At 40.0% G+C, this 16,608-nt stretch overlaps 1 long non-coding RNA gene across 1 annotated transcript in view; it reads right to left on the bottom strand.

Moving 5' to 3' along the window:
- LOC120536206 overlaps positions 1–16,608 on the bottom strand; it is a 38,804-nt gene that overhangs the window by 18,175 nt on the left and 4,021 nt on the right. The gene's annotated exons all lie outside the window — the stretch shown is intronic.

Below are 16,608 nucleotides of genomic sequence, written 5' to 3'. Positions count from 1 at the left end.
TACAATTTCAGGTTTTTTTGAAAGTGAAGTGGGTAAATTGATACAATTCTAGGTCTGGAAGAAAGACCCCTCCATCCTACCTTAAGCTAATCAATGGAGTGTGCTTGACTGAAAGACGTTTGACTTCATTTAATTAAATAAAAACATCAATCAGCATAGAGAAATAGACATTCAGGAAGTAAAATAATAGAGGCCTAAATCGCTGTCATCAAAAATACCCAAAAACGAGCCTGGAGAAAAATATATCTACCGTACATAGAAATGACATAAATCATAACAAACAGGAATATTCTACACAGGATTGAAACGGATTATAAAGGTATGGCATCCAGTTACAAATATGTTATAAAACTGTCTGCCATGTCTTCACAGTCATATTGCTACATAATGAGTCCTGATCATTCCAGATGTTCACAAATTTTGAACAATGATAGCTATCATATCATATCAACTATAGTTGAACAAAAAATGCTACCAATAACAATTGATCTAGGGAGCAAAAATATTTATGATACAGAAAACAACGTTTCTTCTCAAGATGTAGCATATATCTGGATGAGTGTGATAGTTAGCCACTGAATAACACCCCTAAATGCCCCAAATATTTCAAAATAACTCGCGTCTAGATAGTGGATAGCATGTTGGTTAGAGCTACTGCTTCACATCTCCGTGGTTTAAATCAGTCGTGACACACGATCTGTTCTGGGTTTCTCCAGAGACTGTCAAGTACTTAAAATATGCATGTTAGGTTTATTGATATCTCTAAATTGGCCTTGTGGGGAATGGGTATCCCATCCAGCCCTGATTCTGCATTTTTTATTAAGGGAGAAGCCTTTATTGGGGTAAGGAAACTTGGATAGATGGTGGGATAGAATTTTTAATGATGAACAAGTTTATCAGCAACAAAAGAAAAAAAGCAAATTAGGCAACCAGACTGGACTTATGAAATGACGTGGATATGTAATTTACATTTTTTAATTTCCTATAACAAAATATCTCTTTTTTTTCTCTTCGTGTAAAATCATTTGATATGAAAATATATGCAGGAGGTATTCCTGTTGAGGAAAGAGTCTCATGGGAACTCAATTAATTCTGCATGTATGCTACTCAATTTCTGGCCGAGTTTATACACCAGAGACTCTGGTTGTGTTTTATGTAATAATCTGTTTGTGTGTGTTACAGAGATTCAGAGACATGCTTGTTTTTAAAAGAATTCATTTCTGAAACCATTTGTGGTTTGTAGTCAACAATCTGGCAAATGTTTCTGTGTCACAGTGCTGTTGTGTAAGAGAGGTTTTGGCATGCATCTCTGTGAATCTGTGACAGTGAGAGATGCCCGCGTTAAAGAGAAATGTGTGAGGGAAGGTGTACTGTATAGCTCTCTTACTGAGCCATGTGTGTGTCTCAGAGAGGAAATTCTGCTTTTCTGAGCATCGCTGAGTGTTAGCTGCGTGAACAAGTGTGAAAGGTCTCTTCAAAACCCAAAGGGACGACCCAAAAATACGGAAGTGTCATGAACTGGCTTCTATGTTGATTTTTTTTCTAGTTGCTTCTTGGCATCTAAAAATTATCTGAGTGTGGCTTTCAGGGTTTTTGAGGCCAATGAATCTGATGGTTATGGTCGTCTGTTGGTTTTCTGTGCCTTTATTGTTCTCAAAAATGATTGTCATTCTTGTGAATGAGCTTGAAGGAACACTGCCTCCTACCATGTGTGGGAATGAACTGCTCCCGGCACAGTGCACATATCACCCCTAACTCCATGCAAAATATCCTGGCAGGGTTGATTCTCAGCTTCCACCATCCTTCCACTATGACTTTCCATCCAGCCAAGAAATCATCCTCCATTCCAGCCAGAATGCCCAACCTTCCTCCACACAATATACAGTATACTGTTTTGTAAATATCATTTTGTACTATATGCACATGTCTGTATGTAAGAATACTTGTCTGAAGTGAAAATGAAAAATGTATATTATATTTTGTGACTTTGAAAGGAAAATAACTGCAACTTAGTGAAAGCAATTCTAAATGTATGTGTTGTTGCAAGAGAAAAACGATTCATTTCATTTATGCGTTTTTATACTGGTGTGGTGGGCACACTTACATCAAGGTATGTGGTAAGTTCCAGCAAGTCTCCTTACAAATCTAGGGAACATATTGACAGCAGAAAAATATATGTTCCTGTCACAAAAGACAGACATTACATAGTATTAATTAAATATGTTATACAAAAAAGTACTAAGAAGAATTACAAAAGACTACTATATACTGTGACAGGCACTATCAAATCTGCTTCACCCAATTCAAAGTTTCTAAGTCCAATCTCAGCAGCATAAGGCACAAGGCAGAAATCCACCCTGGAATGAGTGCCAGTCCGTTGAGTGGCCCATTAACACAGTCCCACGCAGGGTGTTATACTTTCTGATTGGCCAAGAATTGGATTCACAAAAGAATAATGTCTTATTGTCTTTCTTATGGTTAGTTTCTAAGTGACTGGCTACTTCAACTTTTTCTGCCCTCTGACTAGGAATTAAATGGGAAAGGTGTTATATAAATGTATAATTGTTATTATTATTATTTATTATGGCGGCATGGTGGTGCAGTGGTAGTGCTGCTGCCTCGCAGTTAGGAGACCCGGGTTCACTTCCCGGGTCCTGCCTGCGTGGAGTTTGCATGTTCTCCCCATGTCTGCGTGGGTTTCTTCCGGGTGCTCCAGTTTCCTCCCACAGTCCAAAGACATGCAGGTTAGGTGCATTGGCGGTTCTAAATTGTCCTTAGTCTTTGCTTGGTGTGTGTGTGCCCTGTGGTAGGCTGGCACCCTGCCCAGGATTTGTACCTGCCTTGCGCCCTGTGCTGGCTGGGATTGGCTCCAGCAGACCCCCGTGATCCTGTAGTTAGGGTATAGCAGGTTGGATAATGGATGGATAGATTAGAGTATATCTACTCTTTGTGTATAAAATCCTAAGCCTAAAAGTGCAATGATTTTGTGCAATGATGTAATGTCATGTTTTTATGTCAATCTGGCTTATTTAAAACCTACATACTGTATATATGTTTGGTATCATTCTTTTCAGGATTTATTGAACTTTAATTTGATGTTGTTAGATTTTCAGATTCTTATTCCGTTTTTAAATTATAAACTATAAAATATCAAGAACTCATATTCTGCAAGACTTTGTGCCAAGACATTTAACCAAGCCCGGGCCGGAAATAAAGACAGAGAGTAGATGACAAAGACAGCTGTTGTACAGTCTTTTAAAGGTTTGAAGTGCCGCACGAGAAGCAGAATACATGTCATGGCGGCAGCAGCTGATCGAGCAAAGGGGAGGTAAAAAAAAACTGTATTTGTTTCCCAATGTATCACCATTTAAGAGGGGGTTTTGGAGGAGCGACCACGTTTCCTTGGGGTTCATTCATCCCCCTTCTTCACAAAACGAGCAGTAGAGATGTGAAGTGGCTGGCACATAGTGTAGGCCCGGGGGGGTTGGCGAGTGAAGCAAGCAGAGGGTAACTCCCTAGTTATTATTATTATTAACCCAGCCACAGGGAATGCGCAAACCAGTGTGTTTCTTCATGCTGGTCCCAAGCTTGGATAAATGGGGAGGATTACGTCAGGAAGGGCATCCGGTGTAAAATTTTGCCAGATTAATATGTGGACAAAAATACAGATTATTATTATTATTATTATTATTATTATTATTATCTTACTTTTTGACTCTGGTTAAGTGTTCCTTTTCTGGCTTAAGACTTACCGCTCTGCTCTTTGCCCACAATTCTGGCTACACGTACTGATCTTTGATTGTTTAAGTATAGTCTTCCTGTTTTACTCCTCTGAAAGTCTTATCTGTTTGTGCCATCTCCTGATTCCATTCTCTTTCTCAAAACTGCTGTTGCCCAGTATAAGCAGGGCCTGATACCAGTTAATCTATTCCAGGAGGAAACTTTAAATCTGAGGAAAAAGCTATGTGGGGAAAAGAAAGAGGAAATGTAGGAATCGAATGTGTGTCCCTGCAAGCTGTGAGGATACTGTATTAATTATTGTGGCCTTGTCTGACTTCAATAGACCCCTTGTACAAAACAGTTGTGAAAGAAAAAAAAAACAAAAGAGTCAAAGATGTACAATTTGAGCCTGCTTTTCCATAAATAAAGGAAAACATGTCTTTTATGTAAATGAATGCAAATCTTTGTTGACAAGAAATAGATAAAAGGCCGGCACTGTGGCCCAGCTGCTGAGGTGTTGGAATCTAAACCATAAGGTTACCATTTCCTTCGCAGTGACTGACGCACTCTGTCACCTTAAGTATGTCACTTAACCTGCCACTGACCCTCGCACTGAATCTTTAAGTGTGGTGAGCATTTGCGATACACAAGTTACATTTTATAAAAGGTAAGTTTTTTTAAATAAACATTATTTTTATGGTGGCCATTCCACGAGGACCGCTCTACTTACTATTGTTGACATGTTACCATTTGTTAGAGCTACCAACATGTCATCAAGGGCAGAGTGCTGGCTCTGTGGCTAAGGATCTGACTTGGTATCTGTAAGGTTGCTGGTTCAAATCCTGTTCCTGCCTGAATCGATCCTACTCTGTTGGGACCATGAGGAAAGTCCTAACCTGAAAATCACTCCAGGGATGCAGTACACCACCCTAGGGGTCATTTTCCCCTCAGGGATTAAAAAAGTATATAAAAAATCTGTCCTCATCCTGCTAGATTGTGACTTTTATTTTGATAATTTATTCGGTGTCTTTAATTTACATAATTACTTGTGCAGTTTTTTGCTGGGAAAAGGTAAGTAAAATGGTGACATATGGGGTTAACAAACAAGCACCTCTCTGAAAATTGAACAAGTTATTCATTTCTTAGTGTTATATGTAAAACAAACGTTCTGAATGTTTATGTTATTTACAAGCTTTTTATTTTGTACTTTGCTTTTATAGCTGTTACGGTGTGTTTTATGAAACAAGGTCACGGAAACGGCAATAAACATTCATAAACCATCAGTCTGAGAGTTGACCATCATTCAGCCAGGGTCGCCACAATCTCTCCTGTGCCACAGTCAACCACAAGATCCACCTTGCCACCCTCTCTGACCTTGGTATCACTGAGACTGCCCTAAGGTGGTCTGATTCTTATTTCTTGAGTAGATTTTACCTCGTGGCCTGGCAAAGTGAGTTCTCAAGGGTGCACATGCTAAGCACTGGGGTGCCCCAAGGATCAGTGCTAAACCCTCTCCCCTTCTCTCTATACACCACCTCACTAGACCCCATCTTCATGTCTTATAGTTTATCCTGCCAGTGCTATGCCAATAATATGTAGCTCTACCTGCTATTCCCTCCAAATGACTACACACTATCGGCTAGAATCTCCACAGGTCTCACTAATATTCCAGTCTGAATGAAGGAACACCATCTCCAACTCAATCCTGGCAGAGATGGACCTACTTGTTATCCCAGCTCATCTGTCTATACAACAATTCAAATCTGTTCATCTTGTCTCATTATCTATACTAATAAATGGCAAAGCCCTCACTGACTCACTCATCACTAATTCTCCAACTTCCTGTGTAGGTAGAAGGCTGAAATTTGGCAGGCTCATTCCTTACAGCTTAATTACAAAAGTTAAGCAGGTTTCATTTTGAAATTCTACGCGTAACGGTCAACAACGTCCTCTATGTTAAACTTTCTTATTTATGGCCCCATCTTCATATAATGTGGTAGGCAGCTTCCCTACGCTAACCAAAACCGACGTACGTACGTACTTCGGTGGTATGACGCCACTGTCAGCCGCCATATTGAACTTTCCAACGAAAACGACGTGTCATGGTTGAGGGAGAGAGCTATCCTGACACCAAGAAATGACATTACGACTATAAACCACATTTTACTTCAAGAACTACCTTTCACAACCGAAAACATTTCAGTCTGTGGATTCAGTTGTTGAAGTGGAAGACGCGGTGTACTATCCGGTAGAGTTTCTCCACACTCTGAATCCTAAAGGCCCTCCTGAGCAAAACCTAATTTTGAAGGTTGGGGCACCAATAATGTTACTGAGAAACTTACAGCTACCGAAACTTTGTAACGGCACGAGACTTCAGGTCACGTGTCTGCAAAAGAACCTAATTGAGGCAACTATTTTTACTGGCAGTGGCTCAGGGGAGAGAGTTTTTATTCCTCGCATCCCCGTTATACCCTCTGATCTCCCATTTCAATTCAAACGCCTCCAATTTCCAGTAATGCTCTGCTTCGCAATGACAATTAATAAGTCTCTGGGACAGACCCTAAAAAAGGTTGGCATTGATTTGAGGCAAGATTACTTTTCATATGGCGAACTGTACGTTGCATGCTCAAGAGTAAGCTCGCACAGCTTGGTCATATTACAACCGGAGGGCCGAACTGACAATGTGGTTGACAAAGAGATCCTTAACAAATAGTTATTGGTATATTTTCCCTCAGTTTAAAAAGGTTTACTTTTCTTCTTAATAAAAATTTTAAGGCAGTACTTCGCCGCAGCGAACTACGGGTATTTTGCTAGTCTCTAATAACCAACAAGTTTGTACACAACCTTGGGGTTGTGATCGATGACAAGCTGTCATTCATGGAACATGTTCCTACTGTCTCATGGTCTTGCAGATTGACTTTATACAATATCCACAAGATCTAACCGTATGTGACAGCGTATACAGTACAACTCCTGGTCTGGTCATGTCTGGACTATTGCAACTCTTTGCTTGCAGGTGTAATGGCATGTGCCATTAAGCCCGCTGCAGATGATTAAGAATGTAGTGGCACATCTGGTGTTCAACCAATCAAGGCATGTGCATGGCACTTCTCTTTTCAGATCACTACATTGGAACAAATAAATCCTTGATTCTTCCCTAAGAATATTCAACAGGTCAGCACTGATATACATGGAGACACTCGTGAGGTCCTATGCTCCTTCTTACCTACTCAGATCAGCTGATGACTAGTTTCTGGTAATGCCACCTCCGCATAGCATCAGATTTCAATCCATGAGTAGCTTCCTAGCCGGGTGGAAAGAGCTGCCCCCTTCCATTCAAAATTCTGACTACCTCAATGTATTTAGGAAGAGTATGAAGACTCTCTTGTTTGGTGAGGTTCTGTCTAACTGATATTAGCTGTTAGGAATTGTAACTCTTTTGTATTTTTTTCTAAGATCTTCACTTGTGAGAATCGATTTAGTTACTTGTAACACTTATTTCTAAAGATATAACACCCCGAGAAATGTTTACTCAGTTGTGTTGTCCTGTTTTGTAAATTGCTTTGGATAAAAAGCACCTGCTAAGCAAATAAATGTTAATTTTAAAATAATTTGGTAAAAGTCCATTATATATATATATATATAATATATATATGTATTTCAAATTCATTCTAAGTGTTTGCATCCTGTTAAAAGGAGATATGGTTTTAATTTCACGGCCAGTGAGATACTTGCCACTGTAGGATTTTTAATTGATTAATAATTAATAAGACACCCACCCTGGGATGGCAAATTAATGCAGGTAATGAGGTGTAGGATCTCTATTTTGCATTCTGGCCAGGATGCCAGAAATATGAAGAGATCTGTATGATTAGTTCATAAATTGGCAAAAGTCCACATTAACACTTTCACTTTTTCTGTATGATTCGCAACATGGCCAAAGACTTGCTTTCACAAATGCCCAGACACGCTTGTTGAAATAATAATACAATTTATTTATAACATCAGAATACTAAAAGATGTATAGATGCATATATATATATATATATAGTGACAGGGACTTGGCGTCCTTACCTAGCCAGGACGCCCCTGCACACTATATTCAGGGGGAACAGCCATGGACGTTGCAATACCTCCCCATGAATGCTAGTTGGCCACTTCCCTGGGGTGAAACAGTGTATCGGGTTCCCACAGGGCATCCTGGGAATTGGAGTTGGGTGCAGCCCTGTTGGGTCCTGCAGGTATTGCCAGGGGGCGCTGTATTTGGGACTCCTGAGCCCATGTGGGCAGCCAATTCGTCAAACCCGGAAGTCAAGCAGGAAATCGGGGATCATGCACCTGGAGTACTTCCGGGTGAACTATAAAGGGAGCCAGCGAGCACCACTCAGTGGCCAGAGTCGGGTGGAAGGAGAATGAAGCTTAGTGAGGAGTGGTGGAGTGAGAAGAAGAAGGTATTTATGTGTGCTTGGGACTGTGTTGGGCTAGTGAGACACGGGGAAGATGTGTCTCACAGCTGAAGAAAAATAAAAATGTATTTAATTTGGAAGGACTGGGGGAGCAAGTGTGGACAAAGCATCACCTCACCTGGAATGCTAGATGGCACACCCCCTGGATGGCAGCGGTACCGCAGACTCCTGCAGGGCTTCATGGGAATTGGAGTTTGCTGCAGCCCTGTTCGGATCTCGAGGCACCGCTAGGGTGTACTGCAACTATTCCTAAGCCCGTGTGGACGGTACTTCCGCCTCACCCGGAAGTAGGTCAACGAGCACCTGGAGCAGTTCCGGGTGAACTATATAAGGGACCAGCAGACACTATTCTGGGAGTCAGACGGTAGTGGATGAAGCTTACCGGAGAGAAGTATTGGTTACAGAGAGAAGAAACAGAGAATTGTGGTGTGTTTTGTGCTTTGGGGGACTATGCTGTGTGCTCGTGGGAATGGGGAAGACATTCCACTCGAGCGAAAAATAATTAAAGGACATTTGTGTTCTATCAGTGCCTCCCATGTCTGTCTGTGTTGGGTTAAGTGCTGGTATAGCGCAATCTACTGCCACAATATATATATATATATAGACAAAAGACACAAACAACACAAACAACACAAAACACAAAATTACAAAACTGTAGAAAAAAAGCACATAACTTATCAATGCTTTTTCTTGGGTTAGATAGAACCTTACTGTCTTACAGAAAATGGTGCATGACTTATGAATTCTGACCTTTCACTTCATGAGGTTAATTAAGATGGACAAGTTCTTTAGCTGGTTTTGAAGTTTTGGTTGCCAGCAAGTGCCGTTTATTTAGTCACAACAGCTAGCATTTGTCCCTGGCTGGTGTCACACTACCACACTGAGTTCTCTATCACAGAGTGTGTGTGTGTGTGTGTGTGTGACTACATGCGTGTGACTTCTCAATCATCTTACCAGATAAGGCTGCAGATGCTACAGTTCAACAGGAGGCCCATTCTGGAAAACTGAGACTCTTAGCTGGCAGTAAGTGTTTCTGGCAACAATTTGCTAAACCAGGATTTGGGTTTCAGTCTGGCAAAACGGATAACGCCAATCTGTCCTACACCACTAACTACACTATCATCTGGACTGAATTCAATGGCGCCCAACTCTGTCTTTTAAAATGGATGTGTAGAATGGTTCATTTTTCATTTTGAGTTTTGCTAATGCTAATCTGGAAAGCTAGCAACAAGGCCAACACCTTACCAGAAAGACAGAAAATCTCATTCAAAGAATTACGGTAACAAGACTCTAAAAGCACTCTGACTACTTAATCATTGTCATATACAGATTCATGCTTATATTCTGGGATCAGTACTTTACACATAATGAAAATGTTTCTCTAAACTTCTAATATGGAAGTAAGAGGTATTGTGAGTGCCTAGGAAATAAGACTATAGGTTAGCGTATAAAATGGTGTGTGTGTGTGTGTTGTGTGTGTGTGCAGAGAGTGAGCGAGAGGAAAAAAGAGCCCGCCAGCTTAATAGGGCTGTTTCCATGTGTCTTATACCATACTTGCCGGACGTGCTCTGCGTTCAAAGCAGGTCAGCACGACTGTATAATAAGGTGCGGCTGTGATGTGTGTGATATATTGAAGGAATTATGTACAATTGAGATGGGTTTCCTTAAGCGGTGCAGATTCCTGCTGGAAAAAAAAAAGTGACTCTATAAACTATACATGTCAAAACATTTTTCAGCACAAATTGGTTGCCTAATGAAAAGAAACTCTAATGACTAATAAAGCTTGTATTGCATTCAGTTTAGTACGAGTTGGATCTAATCTTAAACACAAGTGCTATTGGGTCACCTCTTTAATAACTGGCAAGAGTCTTGAAAATGTATTTGGAAGCAGCAGATATGGAAGGTGTGGGAAAGAAGAAGATTGTGTGTCTGTGTGTGCATGCCAAAGAGAAACATCAATCAGGTCTATCTCCTTATAGATTTATACAGCATATCAAAATGATAATATTTGCTAACTTCTTAAAGAGAGAGAGAGAGAGAGAGGTTGGGAGTTTGCGCTGATAGTGTGTTGCTGCACCCACCACAGAGCAAACCATCTCAGCACCACACTGGACTAGTGTGAGGTTTTATTTTCGGTCTCTGGAGTGCCAATCCTGCCACTAAGTTCTCTCTGTAACTTGGAGAACCTCCTTGCGGGACTGGAGGCAGATTGACGTCAAACTCATGAAGAAGCAACTGCTGGTTAAGGGCCTTGCTCAAGGGCCCAATTAAGTAGGGCCATTTGTGGCGTTTACAGGATTCGAACTGGCAACTTTCTGATTGCCGGTCCAGATCCCTAACCTCAGAGTCACCATTCCACCCATAAGGTCTTAAAGAATAGAAGATAAAAATGTTATTTTATTAAGATGTTCACAATAGAAGTAAACAAGACAGACATTATTAACAAAAGTTTCAACCCATTATCAAATACTAGCATTGGGCCGAAGGCTAAAACATGTCCATTATGGTGTTGCAGTCCATCACCCAAAGAAGATCAATATGAAGTCTACAAAGGCATGTATTCAGGATGTGGGAGGAAAACCAAAGTATACTGAGATAAACATACCAACTCTACAGTACACAGAAAATGACAAGGCAAGGGTATTTAGAGCTGTGTGGCACCACAGTGCCAGTCACATCAGTATATAAGCATTTTGATATTTTGTTGACATTTCCCAGCCACTAAATGCCCACAGAACAGTCAACCATAAACTACAAATGTTATCTGGTGGTTCTCATTAATTTAGCCTCTGAGAATTTCAGGGACAGTTCTGCACGACGTAATCTGTTTTTAACCCATAGGATGCCACTGTGTCTACACTTACTAGCATTTGTCAAATTCCTCAATGTAGACATTGACATTTACAGAGGAAATCCTTTACCATCACAAACTATTCAAGTGTTGGCTCAATGCTGTGCCTTATGAGTCTTTTATGACCCGTTCAAGGCAGAACTAAGACCCCCACAGGCTTCCTTAACAGAGAGTTTAAAGCAGTGCAGCATTTCTCACTCTTGATTTCGGTATGAGACTTGATCGCTACATCATTCTTTTGAGATTAGTGAGGCAGGGTGGGTACCCCTTGATCATTTTTATTTGCAGATGTTAAATCATTTCATCACTTTCCACCTTGGTCATTTCGACTTCATGGATATTACTGGGGGTTTGTGAAAAGACCCCTGGCCTCTAACCCAGAATGGCCTGAATATAATAGCTATACCCCTGGACCTGATTCTGAAACCCCATTTTTACGTGCCCTACATATCCATTTTTTCACTCCAAATCTGTTTTGTATTGATTGACCATCAATTAGATTAGGTCAATTCTGAAATGGTTTATCGAATACTTTAGAGATTTCATTTTTGGAGTGTGCGTTTCATTCTTTTAATTTCTTTATTAGAGGTGCGTCTTTTATTCAGTCTAGATGGCATTTCACCTATTTTTTTTTCCACTGATTTATTTGTTATTTAGATGATTTGTCTTTTATTGATTAATTAGTTAAATACAGAAATAATCATTTATTTCTTCTTTATCTGATTGTTTCTGATTTTATTTTATGTTACTAAGTTTAAACAATAATTTAATCAGCTCATTGCTATTATCTGAGGAAGATTTAGCTGGGAATTGCATCTTTGTTGGTGGGTTTACCTTAAACTTTGGGGGTGGCACATCAAAACAATTCTGACAGCTCCACTTCCATCTCTCAGTGCTTGACCCCGTTTATTTCAGATCTACAGCCTTCTCCCTGGTGAACTAATACATTTCACACCTCAAGAACTGATTTAATCTTCACTACAGAAAAATCACCAAAGAAACAGATTTCTGTGTGTTCTCTCTGGAGAGCAGAACAGCTCAGATACCCTCACTCCTCCCAGGACACTAACAACGACACACTATCGATGACAGAACTCAGTGACAGCGTTGTCTTCCATCATGAAAATGAAACCACAAGAGCTGCTCTTTTACAATGACAGCTGGCCCTGGGAAGCTGACCTGATTCTGCAATGCATCCTTTTATCACAAAATGTATCCATTAATCAAGGCAGGAGATGAAGGTGGAGGATGATATTTTCCTGTCATCAGACATGGTGGCCTAAAATATTCCCCATGCACTGTAGACACCCTGAGTTGAGCTTAGGCTACAACAGAATACCCATAGTGATATTTCACCAACATTTGCATAAAGGGATCAGCTGGCAGAGTCTCAGGTGCCCCCTTGTGGGCACTATCCAACTCAGATGGGTAGAAATCTAAATAATCATCGTAGACCTTGGCGTTAACATTTGCAATGCACCATGCAATGCATGTCTCTGTTATATGCCATTTGATATGGGACTCATAAAAGCAGTTGGAATGTTTGTGATGCGCAATCTGTTGGAAAGACAGACACCCAGACACTTATCCTTTTATTAAGGTGTGTACAATATATATATCTGTATATATTTATGTATGTATGTGTGCGTGTATATATATATGTATAGTATATATATATATATATACTAGCCAACCCGCAGCGTAGCATACGCCGCATAATTATTTATTGATGTGTGAACACTTCTTGAAAGACAGTGAGGGTGGACGCGTGAAGAGGGTGAGAGTTGGCGGGCGGGGCTCTGTCGTGCGTTCCCCATGATGCGGAAGGAGGGTTAGAGTGGGTGGTCGGGGCTCTGTCGTGCATAACCCATGGTCGTGCGACTTTGTCGATTATATATATAGAAAAGCAGCCGTAACCTAAAAGAACATTGAAAAGACAACGTGGCTCAGAGGTGCATGTGAACTGTAGCACAGACGAAAGTGACTGAGGCTGTGTTTGGTGAGTTGTTGCATGCGGGCACATGAGCAGGCAGTGCACATGCCTCGAGAGCGACGGTGGACGAGTGAGGACGGTTACAGTTGGTGGGCGGGGCTCTGTTGTGCATATCCCATGATGTGGGAGGAGGGTTAGAGTTGGCGGGCGGGGCTCTGTTGAGCGTATCTCATGGTCTTAGAGTTGGCAGGCGGGGCTCTGTGAATTGGCAGGCATGGCTTTCTGTCTCTCGTGCGTCTTGCTTGCCCTTAGTTAGAGTTGGTGGACGGGGCTCTGTCGAGCGTATCTCATGGTCTTAGAGTTGGCGGGCTGGGCTCTGTGAGTTGGTGGGCGTGGCTCTCTGTCTTGCTTGCCTTTGGCGAGCGGGGCTCTGTCAAGCTTATCTCATGGTATTAGAGTTGGCGGGCGGGGCTCTGTGAGTTGGTTGTGGCTATCTGTCTTGCCTGCGCTCTCTGTCTTGCTTGCCCTTAGTGAATTATATATATAGATTGTTATTAAGGTGTGTACAGTATAGATATTGTATATGTATATATTTATGTATGTGTGTGTGCGTGTGTGTATATATATATATATATATATATATATATATATATATATATATATATATATATATATATATATATTCATTGCATTTGTAGTTTGAATCACAATCTGATTGTATGGGTGGTTACGTACCACAATCAGGCGTACACACTAACTGCACCCTCTCTCGGGGATCGAACCTTGGATGTCAGCATCAGAGGTGAAGCCTCTTTACGTTGCACCATGGTGTGTGGTTCGTTTATTTGACAGCATGTAGATCAGAGTAATTACATTCATGGCATTTGTAGTCTGAATCACAATCTGATTGTATGGGTAGTTACCTACCAGGTTACGCTTGTGGTTGGTAGGCAACCACCCATACAATCAAATTGTGATTCAGAGTTCCTCACTCTTCCTCCCAAGAAGTTTTGCCTTTTCCTTTTGGGCCCTATAAGAGAGGAATCTCCCGGAAAAAGACGCATCAGTTTTGGGATACACCCAGACCCTAATTCTATATTCTTCTATTTTTGATATTTTCAAGTTTTTAAAAACAATGCAAAGAAGTGTATCTAATCCCCTGGCTTGCTACTTGTTTTTGTGTAATGGGCTGTGGCTGGTGGGTCGCAAGTTAATATTGTTTTTAATAGTACCAGGTCGAAAATTGGGTCACACTTGATTCACTAAGGGGGAGCCACCCACAACTTTAGCGGCTGTGCTTGATTCACTGAGGGGGTTGTGAAGACACTTACATGAGAAAAAGTGGTTCACAACACCAGAAAGCTTGAGAAACACGGGTGCAAAGCATCTTAGGGTTAAAGAAAAGCATTATATAGTTAAAAAATATTATTAGTAAACATCCGTATTGTATTTTCTATAGTCAGGCTAGAAAATTTAGCATAGTTAGAAGAATAAAATAAATTGCAAGATAAGGAGGAGAAGGAACTAGAAAATACTAAAAGTTTATGTATATTATATGTAATTATTTTTAATGAATACATCTACTCTTGAACCGGGCTAGAGTCACCCTTTTTGTGTATTCTCTTATAAGACTAACAGCCAAAGGTATCTATCTATCTATCTATCTATCTATCTATCTATCTATCTATCTATCTATCTATCTATCTATCTATCTATCTATCTATCTATTGTATAGTGCCTTTCAATCTATCTATCTATCTATCTATCTATCTATCTATCTATCTATCTATCTATCTATCTATCTATCTGTCTGTCTGTCTGTCTGTCTGTCTGTCTGATGTTCTTGTCCACTGCATTTAAGTGCAGGTTCCCTAATTTGCATTTCACTTCACAACTTGCTATTTACAATGCATTCATAAAGAATCCAGACCCCTTCATTTACTGCACAATATATTGAGTTATTGATTTAATTTTAAATGAATAAATGTGCCATTTTTGCCCCTCAGTCTACACTCAATAACATAATAACTTGTTTTTTATTTTTCTTATCCTGCCAACAACTACACTAAAATAATAATTTTATATATATACATATCTATATATATATATATATATATATATATATATATATATATATATATATATCTATATATATATATATATATATACACACACACTATGGGGCTTCGTCCCCTGCTCGCTTCGCTTACCAACCCCCCACCTCGGCCACTTTGCATCTCAGCCGCTTGCGTATCTAATTTCACTTTCAACAAACAACAAATCTTTTAATTCTCGCAGATACGCCTCTTCATTGGGAAGAAACACTACTTTTCCCTGATGGCAACACGAATTAGACGATCTACAAGTCTCCCAGTTAAAGTTTAAATCCGAAAAATATATTCGATCTCTTTTCGTTGTTCCATTATTTCGAGTAATAATTTCCATTTGTTTGCACTAATGTGATGTTTACTATCATTTTTTTGAGACTTTTGAATTTTAGTACTTTCATTATCTCTAACCTGCTCTGCATGTGTATCATGTCAACGTTTTTGAATTCTTTATGACATTCTACTTTGTCATCTACTCTTTGTCTTTTATTTCCGGCCCTGGGCGTGGTTAAATCTCTTGGCGCAAAGTCTCATCTCGCGGGACGTGAAAGTATCTCTCTGAAAAGGTCACGTCTCATCCCAGGCTAAAAAGTGTCATCTCATTCCAGGATTTTTTTTATTATAATAGACATAGAAGGGAAGGCCTACATTGGATTGTGGTTTCTTACTCAGTCAAGAGGCCTTTATAATGGAAAAACAAACAGCAGCATCCTTCTTGTTCAGCTGCCATTTGCACACCCATAGGGCAGAATGGAAATTGCAATCCTGATGGGTGGCTCTACTGGGGAACTTGAGTGCTGCTGGGGTGGTTGCTTAGGACAATGCCCCCTATCCAGTGTGAAGCCACACCTGACCCAGAAGTGCTCCGTAGTGACAATGTATAAAATACATTGCTTTGCTTCCCCCAAGGTGAGATAGAGTTGGGAGTGGAGTCGTGCAAACCTCATGTGAGAGGAGTGGAAGAGAACGGTAAAAAAATTAATTGTGTTGTACTGTGGAAGAAGAGGAAGCATGTTTTAATTAAGGTATTTGATCAAATTAGAATATTTATTTGAACCTGGGTCAAGTTGTGTATGGGGTTTGGTGCTCTGCTCCTCTACCCACAGGTTCTTGTATATACAGTAACTGTGTATTGTATGTAACTATTGTATGTTAATTATATTTTTAAACATCAAAATGGAGCTCAGAGCATAGACCAGAGTACAGCTTGTCTCAGTAAAATTAATATAGCCAACAATTATAATTCTGTCATCATTACAATAAACTGAACTGTTTAATTCTTTTTAATTTACATCTTACAAATATGCCAAACCAAACCACCTCAAGCTAATAAATTTAAAGATGGAACATTTAACTAATAATATATCTACAACATACAATTCATTTACCTTTATAAATATAACATCACTGAACGGCCCTAAAATATGTACAGTTTATAAAAAATGTCAACAGATAATTATTTTAGTCATTAGATGTGATTCCATGTTTATAAAATGCAATTCATGCTGCCCAGTGGAGAAGGAAACATTG

This window comes from Polypterus senegalus, chromosome 10 (genome assembly GCF_016835505.1).
Source record: "Polypterus senegalus isolate Bchr_013 chromosome 10, ASM1683550v1, whole genome shotgun sequence".
NCBI lineage: Eukaryota > Metazoa > Chordata > Cladistia > Polypteriformes > Polypteridae > Polypterus > Polypterus senegalus.
The sequence above is the reverse complement of the archived record's forward strand: the minus strand, read 5'-3'. Positions and strand labels throughout refer to the sequence as shown.